We start from the raw sequence: 11,375 nt of genomic DNA, 5'->3' as shown, positions 1-11,375 counted from the left end.
AAAAAAATTAGAGTTTAAAAGGCAAGTTCCAAGGTCACCTAAGTTAATAAGTGTCGCTCCAAGGATTCCCAAAGTCCAAACACAATGTTTTCCCAAACACACTGTTCTAGCCTGAAACCTGAAAATCTAGAAATTCTATGATTCTGTTACCCTTTAGCAGTGAAAGACGTGGCTTTACTCTGTGTTGTTCGCTTTCAAATCTGTAGCAGTAAGTTTCAACTATCAAAGTCAAAGTATTAATGAAACCAGAGTTTTATTTTATGCTGTTTCCTTTTTTTCCTAAAGGAGAAGGCCGCCATCTAGTGCCCTGGGAGAAATTTGCTAAATAAAAATCTTAACCACAATGAAGGGAGGTTAGGTCCTTAAATACCCATACTAGGGTTTCCACGTTCCTCATTGGAGAGAAATAAAGAACATATGCTGAATTTTGTATCAGAGTTCATTTTTAAGAATTAAAAATTTAGGGATATCTGGGTGGCTCAGTCTTTTAAGCGGCTGCCTTCGGCTCAGGTCATGATCCCAGGGTCCTGGGGTCAAGTCCCACATTGGGCTCCTTGTTCTGGAGGGTACCTGCTTCTCCCTCTGCCTACCACTCCCCCTACTTGTGCGCTTTCTCTCTATCTCTCTGACAAATAAATAAGTAAAAAATCGTAAAAAAAAAAAAAAAACGAATTAAGAATTCACAATCTTTTGGCCACAAAATGACAATGACAAAAGTGATGCTAAACATTTATTGAGTGTTTAATATGTGCCAGCACAGGGCTAAGTCCTTTATGCAACTGATTTTAATGCCCATAATGACTCTATAAGGTAGGTTCTATTATTCCCATTTTATAGATGGAGAAACTGATGCTTAGCCAGATTAGCTATCACACCCATGGGTACAATGTCCAGATCTGACCTAGGTTTAATCCCTTAATCCCTTACACAGGACTGCTTCAACCTGAAATGTATTAAAATGTCCACTTTACTGGGAGCCCAGTGACAAGCAGAACTAAAAGTTCTTTACTAATGGAAACACACGGAATTTAAAACCCTGTATGAATCCAGATAAAGCTCTAAGATTCTGGCTTCTCAGCAAAGCAATCTATTTACTAAAATTGCTTTCCTTATGATACTTGGGGATCTGCTCTATATTTCATACAGTGTTAAATTTATTTATTTTAAAAAAGATTTTATTTATGTATTTGAGATAAAGCAAGTGAGAGAGAGAACCAGTGCTGGGGAGGGGCAGAGGGAGAGGGAGAAGCAACCTCCCCACTAAGCAGGGAGCCCAATGTGAGGCTCAGTCCCAGGACCCCAAGATCATGACCTGAGCCAAAGGCAGACACTTAACTGGCTGAACCACTCAGATGCCCTTCAAAAAAAATTTTTTAAAGTGCATGTACTTTCAAAATGTTATGATGGTACATCGCCTAATCCCCCCTACCAAAAACACTTTATAAAGAACTTGAAGCCTTATAGGTGTTAGTAGCTCATGGGGGATTCCTGTCCTTTAAACTAGGTCAGTGTCATGGGAATCAATGGGAGGACAGTGTCTATTTAAAAAAAAAAAATTAAACTACAAGTCAGTTTGCTTTTTGTTATCATTATATGCCACAAATTCTCAACAATGTCAGTGATAAAATACTCTTCCTTCCCAAAGTATTTCATTGGTCTAATTTCGAACAGTTGCTGCCTTTCCTGCTGAGCAGAAGAACCACTCCCATGGCCCCACCCTTGGAACAACAGTGACCTTAGTATACACATTACAGGGATCCAGCAAAGAGAACAGTCATGGGTTGGTGGTTGGAGTGAGGTCCCATGGATGGCAGCAGAAGATAAATCGGGAGAACCAAAAACAGCGATAGAGTTCGAGATTTTGGAGTGGCTGGCATGGGTGGGAAGAGATGTAGGGATTGAAACCACCTCTTTAATCCCAATACTTTACATCCAAACACTTCTCTTGGTTACAAAGAATATTTGCAGAAAACTCCTTGAGATGCATCTTCCATCAAGGAATGCAACTAGCGAACTAAGTATTGGACTTGGAGCCTAAAGATGTAATCTTAGGTCCCCGTTCTGTCACTTCCCAAGCTGTGTGCTCTTGGGCAAATCCCTAAACCTCTGAGAGATCCACTTCCCACATTCATAAATTGAGCAGTGGAAGCTGCCTAGGGTCTAGAGCACCTTTCTACCTTCAAGGATTCTAGAGAATTCTGCTTTCCCTCTGGCTCACATTTTTAAATTATCCGTCTGTTCTTAGGAGCAACGTCCCTCTTTGAGCTCCAGCTGAGTTTAAAATTTTGACAAGAAAGAGTTAAAAGGGAGTCCAAATGGTCCTATAAAGATGACCTTGTACTTGGTGATGAACAGAAGCTTGGAGCATTTTCAGTTAATTCTACATCAGACTGGATGTGGCTTCACAATTATCGCCTAAACCACGTTCTGGCGCCCAGGAGTGTGGTCACACCTTAAGTAAGATAAAAGCTCGAAGTCCTGAAACACGCCCACATCTGCGTTAATCACCTCGAACATGGAAACAGAAAACGGAATGTTGTCTCAGCTAAACTTCAAAATTAGCATCCGTTTATTGCTAAATGCAATAGGTAGGTTTAAGGAAAAAAATGCATCCCTTCAGAAACCAATAGCTAAATGCTTTATGCCATGTGGTCCTGTTGCTGTACTCGGAGCTCTTTCCCACACTGCCACGCACTGGAAGAGCATCTCTGTGTATGATTTCCTGTGATATCTCATCCACAGGTTTGGAAAAAAAAAATCATTTTTCCTAGAAATTCTGAAAAATAAAACTTAAGAGATGATGCTCCTTAACTACTGTAGAAATCAAAGTCTGTAGTCTATTAAGAACCTTGAAGTACAGACTATTTCTTCTGGAATATGGAGATACAGAAGACCATGGGACTTTAGGCAGATAATCTCATCTCCCTGAGCCTCAGTTTGCCCAACAGTGTGTGGATACTTGAATTCCCTTGCACCTGATCTTTTAAGGTTCGCATGAAGTGAGATGAAAGTAAGATGTTATCACTTAAATATGACCCTATAGAAATAAACCTAAGTAAAGTGGTAATGCTCCCCCTGCTTTGAAGTCACCCAGCAGGGGGTGAAGGGAAGGCCAGGAGGGGGTGGGGGAGGAGGAGGAGGAAATATTTATATTACATTCAGCCTACTCACGGGTTATGGGGGCAGAATCTGAAGATAGCCCCAAGATTCCCACCCTTAGTGTATCTTGTACTGTCTCCCACTTATTCAAACACTAATAATCAAGGCACTACTCCGAAAGGATTTTGCAAATGTGATTATGGTCCTTAGTCAGTTGATTTTCAAATAAGGCCATCTGGTGATGTCCAGATAAAATGAATCAGCTAGGACTTTAGGAGGGATGAGGCTCTTCCTGGGGACAGGGTTTCAAAGCATGAGAAAGTCTTGATTCAAGAGAGATTGTCCATTGTTGCCTTCGAAGATAGAAGGGCAGCATGACAAGGAGCACAGGTGGAACCTAAGGGCTGAGAGTGACCACAGATACACAACCAGCAAGGACATGGGGACCTCGGTCCTACACTGGCAGCGAACCAAGTCCCGTCAGAGCCACAAGAGCTTGGAAGAGGATGCTGAGTTCCCAGGGAGAACGCAGTGTGGTTTCCCTGTTGATCTCAGTCTTATGAGTCCTGGAACAGAGAATCCAGCCAATCTCCCCCAGCCTTACCACCTCCAGAGCTGCGAGATTAAAAACTGAGCGTTGCTTTAAGTCTCTAAGATTGTGGCACTATCTGAGACAACAAAATAAAACTAATGAATTCAACTATCATTAAAAACAGCCATTAAAAATGCCAGAAATGTTTTACCACTCTTAAAAGCCTGCCTTTACAAGAGTCATTTTTTTTAGGGAAACTACTTTAGTACATTTCAAACAGATACTTGGGGACATAAAAAGCTGTTCTAATTTACAACCTGCCTAAAGCACGCTGAGGACAGTGTGCACAGCCTTGCGAGTATGACAGACTCCCTTCCCTTAAAAGATGTGTTTAAAAGTTTCGAAGTTGTATCTTCTTATGACTGAAGTGTAAACCATCCCACCCATAGGTTTTACAAAGGACTGAGACCATTCACTAGTTTAAACTGCTCTGGGGCAGAAACCGTACTGTAGTTTACCCTGTGTAGTACACCGGCTCTATGACCTTGGGCAAATTATTTCACCTGCTGAAACTTACTTGTCCCATCTGTGCAACAGTAATAATCGTTTCATAGTCTTTTGTGGTTTTGATCATTTGTTGGCCTCTGGGAATGTATTTAAATCACCTTGGATCCTTAGTAATTAATTGGGTGTTTCTACAGTCATCCATGGAAATTAAGGGCTCCTACATCATACCGCCTTCCCGGCTCAGGTACTAATCAAATACTTCGGAAGAGGGAAGAGAAAAGCATACAGATCTTTGAGTTTAGCTTTTTATATGACTTAGCTTGATTATTTGGCTTGAATTTTTATTTATTTTTTTAAAAGGTTTTATTTTTTTTATTTGACAGAGAGAGAGACACAGTGGGAGAGGGAGAAGCTGGCTTCCTGCCAAGCGGGGAGCCTGATGCAGGTCTTGATCCTAGGACTCCGGGATCATGACCCTAGCCAAAGGCAGATGCTTAAGGACTGAGCCACCCAGGTGCCCGTTGGCTTGATTTTTTAAAGTGACAGAAACTGGACTCATTTACTTGGAACACTTTTTAAAAACTAAATTGTTGGGGCGCCTGGGTGGCTCAGTGGGTTAAAGCCTCTGCCTTCGGCTCAGGTCATGGTCCCAGGATCCTGGGATCGAGTCCCCCATCGGGCACTCTGCTCAGCAGGGAGCCTGCTTCCTCCTCTCTCTCTGCCTGCCTCTCTGCCTACTTGGGATCTCTGTCTGTCAAATAAGTAAATAAACTCTTTTAAAAACATTTAAAAAATAAATTGTTATGAAATGAAGAAAACAGATAGGAATGCTATAGAATTCAAAAAGCACAAAAGGATGTTCGGGTGCCCTAGTTAACCAGATCCCCTGTATGGAAGCAATCATTCGCTCTCACCTTGACTTGTGTTTGTGCCTCATTAACTTTTATATTCATATATAAGCATAGCTGTACATAAATACCTATTTTTACACCCATTTGGCACAGAAGTTTCTACATCTGGTTTGTAAGCCTAACTCAGTGCTGTGATCCCTGACTTTCAGAACGTCAGTCCAATGCCACGTGACGCAGCTGTCCCATTGTGTGATAAAATGCTCTGATCTAGGCAGGAGGATGGCGTCACTTAGAGAGTGTGTCCTTCCTTTACACGGCCATTATCTACACTTCTTAACCTTAAAATATTTTGGCATTGGGTGTTTTATTAAATATTTTAATAAAAACTTTGCAGTGGTCTGATACTCTCAGAGAATAGGCCTAACATTATTACATATGTACGTTTTTTAAAGGATGTGACAAATTTACTATGGGTCTCAATTCTTACCACCTGCTTCTGTTGACAGAGACATTCGTGCGTGCCTGTCTCACATTGTTTCAAATTAACAAGCCCTGTGTTTAAAAAAAAAAAAAAAATGGCTAACCATCACTAGGGATAAGGAGCCCTCTATTTGGACAGTCTCTTGAGCCTTTATAAATAACAGGATTTTTTTTTTTTTTTTTTTTTTTGGTCTCCAGTCAAAACTGCATACTAAGCTGAAGAGTTCACGTACTATTTCTGTTTCAATGAAGACACATTTATTTGGAAATTATTTTCTCAACATATCTAGCCATTTATTATAAAAATAAATTACAACTTGTTTTTATATCCATAAAAAAAATTGTTCCACAGAACCTGCAGGATTCCAGGACGCCTTAAAACGCCCAGATTTACAGCGGACATTCCCAAGTGCCTAAAAATGATATCTTCCCCACCTGTACTATCTGGGGCTCCATTTTCGAAGACTTACTAAAAACAGGTAAGGGCAAGACACCCTCAAAATTCGTCCATGTTCATTGCAAATAATTGGGTTACTCACAATGAAAAGTCTTTCTCTGAATGGAAAAAGGCTGGGGCTGTGCAGACCCCTTCCTTCCAGGTAACATCCCTCTCCCAGGCACCCACCCGCTGCAGGGAGCAGAGAGGGGCAGAAAGACCGGATATTGAAAGTGGAAGACACCACACCAGCGCCCTTCATTCAAGACTTCATCTAATAAAGGGAGATCACTTTACAACGTGCGGGCAGGCAGACATTACTCAGACTGTGGCTAAAATCATCAGCAAGAAACTCTGCCAGGAATACCTTAGTGTAACATGAGGTAGTGCTGGAGAGAGAGAGAGAGTGAGAGAGAGAGAGAGTGTGTGTGTGTGTGTGGCTTTAGTCACTGTACTTTTCGTCTAAATAATTTTCCCTGGCATGAGTAGGTAACAACAAGCTCTTCGTTTAAAAACGTCTCCATTCAGAACATTGGGAGAGTTCCACGGTCCCAGCAGACCGGAGTGATATTAACAACAGATGGGAAATGCCACAAGTTGACCGTTATCAGACTCCAGAGCACCGTCATCCATCAGGAGCGACGACTCCCTCCCTGCCAAGGCCAGACACTCTGATTTACCTTTTGCGCAAATGTCAAATTAGCATTCTAAGAAACACAGGAGAAGGGGCATCTGTGTCAGGAATCGTTTTATTACGAAAGAAACCATGAATCTGGTCTTCCTCCTCTGAAAGGGAACCAGAAAGCAATGTGTGCGTAACCTGAGCAGCTGTCCTTGACTTCATTCACTCCGCAAGTAACTTTTTTGCTCATTTTCCAGAGGTGTCAGGCACGCTGCTGGACGCTGAGGATAGCACAGAGACGAGCGAGTCAGGCTGCCCACCCTCCAGAAGCTTTGAGAGGGTGGAAGGAGCAGTTTAAAGATGGGCACAGAGATGTAAACGAGTCAAGTCAAAGGTTATCACGGTGCAAAGAGAGGGCAGCAATAAACCGTGAGTGTGGGTGTAGAATGTGTGCGAATGTGTGAGAGAGACAGACAGAGACACAGTGTTCCAGAGAAAGCAAAACTCATCAAATCACCAGTGGATGTAGTCCCACTTTGTTGAAGCCAAAGGATTCATTTGCTAAACAAATTGATGCATTAGTTGAATTTCTGATGTGGAGGACAGAAGGCCACATCCTTCCCAGGAAGGTCTATGAGGAGGGAGGGCCTTCCAGAATGCCTCTCCCAGGACGGTGAATTTTATCCTAGGAGGCGCTGAGGATTTAATAAAATGCCATAACCAGGGAAGCTGTATAGTAAGTGACATATGGAAAGTTCCAAAGTGATATTTGGAAACAAACAAATGTATCTGCAGGGCCAATAAAGGCATACCATGGTCTCCTCACAGGGTTTTATGCTCCTTTAAAATTAGCCTCCTTTTTTGATTCTATAAAGACTGCTTTTTCCTTCTGAGTACGAGAATCCGTTCACCAGGAAAATCGGGTTAAAATAATTAGATTGCTTCAAGAAATATCATTTCCTGGGGCGCCTGGTTGGCTCAGTCAGCTAAGCATGTGCCTTCAGCAGGGGTCATGATCCTGGGGTCCTGGGATCGAGCCCCACGTCGTGCTCCCGGAACGCACCTGCTTCTCCATCTCCCTCTGCCTGCCGCTTCCCCTGCTTGTGTTCTCTTTCTGTCAAATAAAAAAATAAAATCTTAAAAAAGAAAAAAGGAAATACAGTTTCCTGACAGAGCTATCCTTGAAAATCCAAACACAGGGGCGCCTGGGTGGCTCAGTGGGTTAAGCCGCTGCCTTCGGCTCAGGTCATGATCTCAGGGTCCTGGGATCGAGTCCCGCGTCGGGTTCTCTGCTCAGCAGGGAGCCTGCTTCCTCCTCTCTCTCTCTGCCTGCCTCTCTGCCTACTTGTGATCTCTCTCTGTCAAATAAATAAATAAAATCTTTAAAAAAAAAAAAAAGAAAATCCAAACACATGCATTTGTTTAAGAGAAAAACATACCATACATTTGAGTTCTATTTGTTGGAGAGCCAAAAATCTGTTTATCCATTATAAAAGTTAAATTATTTTCTCGATAAAGACAAAATTAATAAATAGCTAATGGGATAGTAAGTGTTCCCTACCAGCATGCAAGAGGGCAGTTTTTCAATTGCTACAACTGATGGGCAGTTGTTGTAGGAAACTGGTGTAGGAAACTGGAGAAAAATTGGAGAGGGATTTTAAGCATAAGCAGTTATAAAACATTTTATCGATAAGAGTAATTTTTATTTTGGGGGGGTGCCTGGGTGGCTCAGTGGGTTAAAACCTCTGCCTTCAGCTCAGGTCATGATCCCAGGGTCCTGGGATCAAGCCCCACATTGGGCTCTCTGTTCAGCGGGAAACCGGCTTCCCCTCTCACTCTCTGTCTCTGCCTACCCTCTGCCTGCTTGTGAACTCTGTCTGTCACATGCATTAAAAAATATGTATATGTAAAAAAAAAGAGTAAATTTTTTAAAGATTTTATTTATTTGATAGAGAGAGACACAGTGAGAGAGGCAGCACAGAAGCAGGTTCCCCACTGACCAGAGAGTCCCACACAGGGCTTGATCCTGGAAACTTAGGATCATGACCTGAAGGCAGATGCTTAACAACTAAGTCACCCAGGTGCCAAGTTAATTTTTAATAGCAAAAAATGATTATGCTATACTCAAAAAACTAAAAGAAGTGTGATTAATCAAAATTCCCTGGATGCTAGACTATATCTCACCAGACAGACCTACCTTTAAAATCAATGCAATTCTAACCATAATTTTCAAAATATAAGTTGATGAGATGATTTTAAAATTCACATGGAACAAAAATTTCAAGATTAAAGACATTCAAAAAACAACAAAAACTCTGATCCTCTACAATCAACCCTCAAGTATACTCTCTAAAGCTGTAATAATTAAACCAATGTGACGATTGAAAAACTGGGCCAGTGAAAACACGTGGTTAGAAACAGATCCTTACCTATTATGGAAATACAGTTTATTATAAAAGGAGACTTTCAGATTATTGGTGACAGAACAAATGTTCACCAGTTGAAAAAAAATGTTTATGTGATATATGTTTTAAATGTATTGTATATCTGTTTATTCAAATATAACATATTTATACGTTTTCCCCACTTTTTCATATGGTGAAATAAAGGGAACATAAAACTTATTATTTTAACCATTTATAAACATCTAGTTCAGGGACATTAAGCAAACTCATCATGCAACCATCCCCGCCATCCATCTCCAGTACCTTTTCATCCTCTCAAACTGAAACTGTGTCCCTATCACACAGCATCTCCTCAGTTTTCGCCTTCCCCAGCCCCTGGTGACCACCGGGCTCTCTGATCACTCTGGGTACCTCATTTAAGAGGACTAATGCCATATCGCTCGTTCTGTGATTGGCTTATTTCACGTACCATCCATTCCTCAAGGTTCCTCCATGTTGTAGCAGGTTTCAGAGCTTCCTTCCCCCTTTTTTTTTTTTAAGACTTATCTATTTGGGGGGAGGGTGGAGAGAGCAGGAGGAGAGGTGGAGGAAGAGAGAATGCTCTCACGGGGCTCAGTCCCAGGATCCTGAGATCATGACCTGAGCTGAAATCAAGAGTCAGCTGCTTAACTGACGGAGCCCCCCAGAAACCCCCAGAACTTCGTTCTTTCCTAAAGCTGGATAATATTTCATTGTGTATATATATCACATTTTGTTTGTGCATTCACCTGTTGATGGATACTCAGGCCTTTACCTTTGTGGCTTCTGCCTTTTGCGAATGAATGAGACTACCGTGCACATTGGCTTTCAGTTCTTTGAGGCACATAACCGGCAGTGGACCTGCTGGCTTGTATGGTCATTCTCTTTCTAATCACAGATAATGTTTTGCAAACACACACACAGTGATGGTATCCATAACAGGCGAAGACCGTCTAAAAATCAATAGAAATACTGAAATCCCAACACGAACTGACAAAATATCTTCGTCTTCATCTTTGCTGATAAAACTCATTCTTGCCTGTCAAATTAGCAACACTTAATTTAAGAGACTGACAATACTCCTTATTGTCCAAAGTGTCATAAATGGGCTCCTCTGAACACTCGGAAAAGGCTAAGTTGTTAGTCTTTTGCAACAAGCAATTTAACAGTGGCCACCCAAATCTTAAGGATATGTTTGCTTTTACTCAGCAATCCTACCTCTAAAAATTAAACTTACAACATGATTCATGCTTACATACAAAAATTCTGGGGGATCGTGGGTGGTGCAGTCAGTTAAGCGTCCGACTCTTGGTTTTGGCTCAGGTGGTGATTTCAGGGTCGTGAGACCGAGCCCCACATCGGACTGTGTGTAGGATTCTTTCTCCCTCTGCCCCTCCCCACTGAGCACGCATGCCCACACAGGCTCTCTCTCTCTCTCAAATCAATGCATTTTTTTAAAAAGATTTTTTTTTTTACCATTTCCAAGTCCCCATACTATGAGTATTGTGTAAAAAAGCATGATACAGGGCGCCTGGGTGGCTCAGTGGTTAAGCCACTGCCTTCGGCTCAGGTCATGATCTCAGGGTCCTGGGATCGAGTCCCGCATCGGGCTCTCTGCTCAGCAGGGAGCCTGCTTCCTCCTCTCTCTCTCTCTCTGCCTGCCTCTCTGCCTACTTGTGATTTCTCTCTGTCAAATAAATAAATAAAATCTTTAAAAAAAAAAAAAAAAAAAAAAGCATGATACATAACTACGATCTTAATTACATTAAAATGCTTACTTTTGTAGATACACACATGGGACCTAGAAGTCAAACTGTAAACTGCTTGTGATTATGGATGACTTTGTTCTTTGCTTCTTGTGTTTTTCAGTTTCCTTTTATGCACATGTTAACTCTTAAAAAATAAATTTTTTAAAACCTAAAAAAAAAAAAAAGATTTTTTTTTTTTGATGTTTGTGAAACAGAAAAAAATTTAACCTAAATACATAAGTAATCGATGTTATGGCCACATTACGAAATGCTGCGTAGCTATCAAAAAAGAATGAGCTAGACCTGTAGGAAGATCTCCATGACAGGAGGAAAAGTGAAAAAAAGCAAGCCAGAAGTTGTGTGATTTTTATTCCTGTGACCACTTTTTTTAAGAGTTTATTTATTTGACAGAGACAGAGAGAGAGGGAACACAAGCACGGGGAGTGGGAGAGGGAGAAACGGGCTTCCCGATGAACAGAGAGCCAGACACGGGACTCCATCCCAGGACCCCAGGATCATGACCTGAGCGGATCCAGGATCCCAGCACCCCAGGTCATGACCATGACCTGATCCAGGATCATGACCTGACCTGATCAACGACTGAGCCACCCAGGCGCCCCATCTGGTGATGATTTTTACATGTTATATTAAAACACATGTATACGTATTTAAACTTG

The 11,375-nt window shown here is 41.7% G+C and overlaps 1 long non-coding RNA gene across 1 annotated transcript in view; it reads left to right on the top strand.

The window, feature by feature from the left end:
* Positions 1–11,375, top strand: part of LOC309859896 — a 43,722-nt gene that overhangs the window by 2,193 nt on the left and 30,154 nt on the right. The window lies entirely within an intron of this gene.

Source organism: Mustela nivalis (assembly GCF_964662115.1).
Source record: "Mustela nivalis genome assembly, chromosome: 2".
NCBI lineage: Eukaryota > Metazoa > Chordata > Mammalia > Carnivora > Mustelidae > Mustela > Mustela nivalis.
The sequence above is the reverse complement of the archived record's forward strand: the minus strand, read 5'-3'. Positions and strand labels throughout refer to the sequence as shown.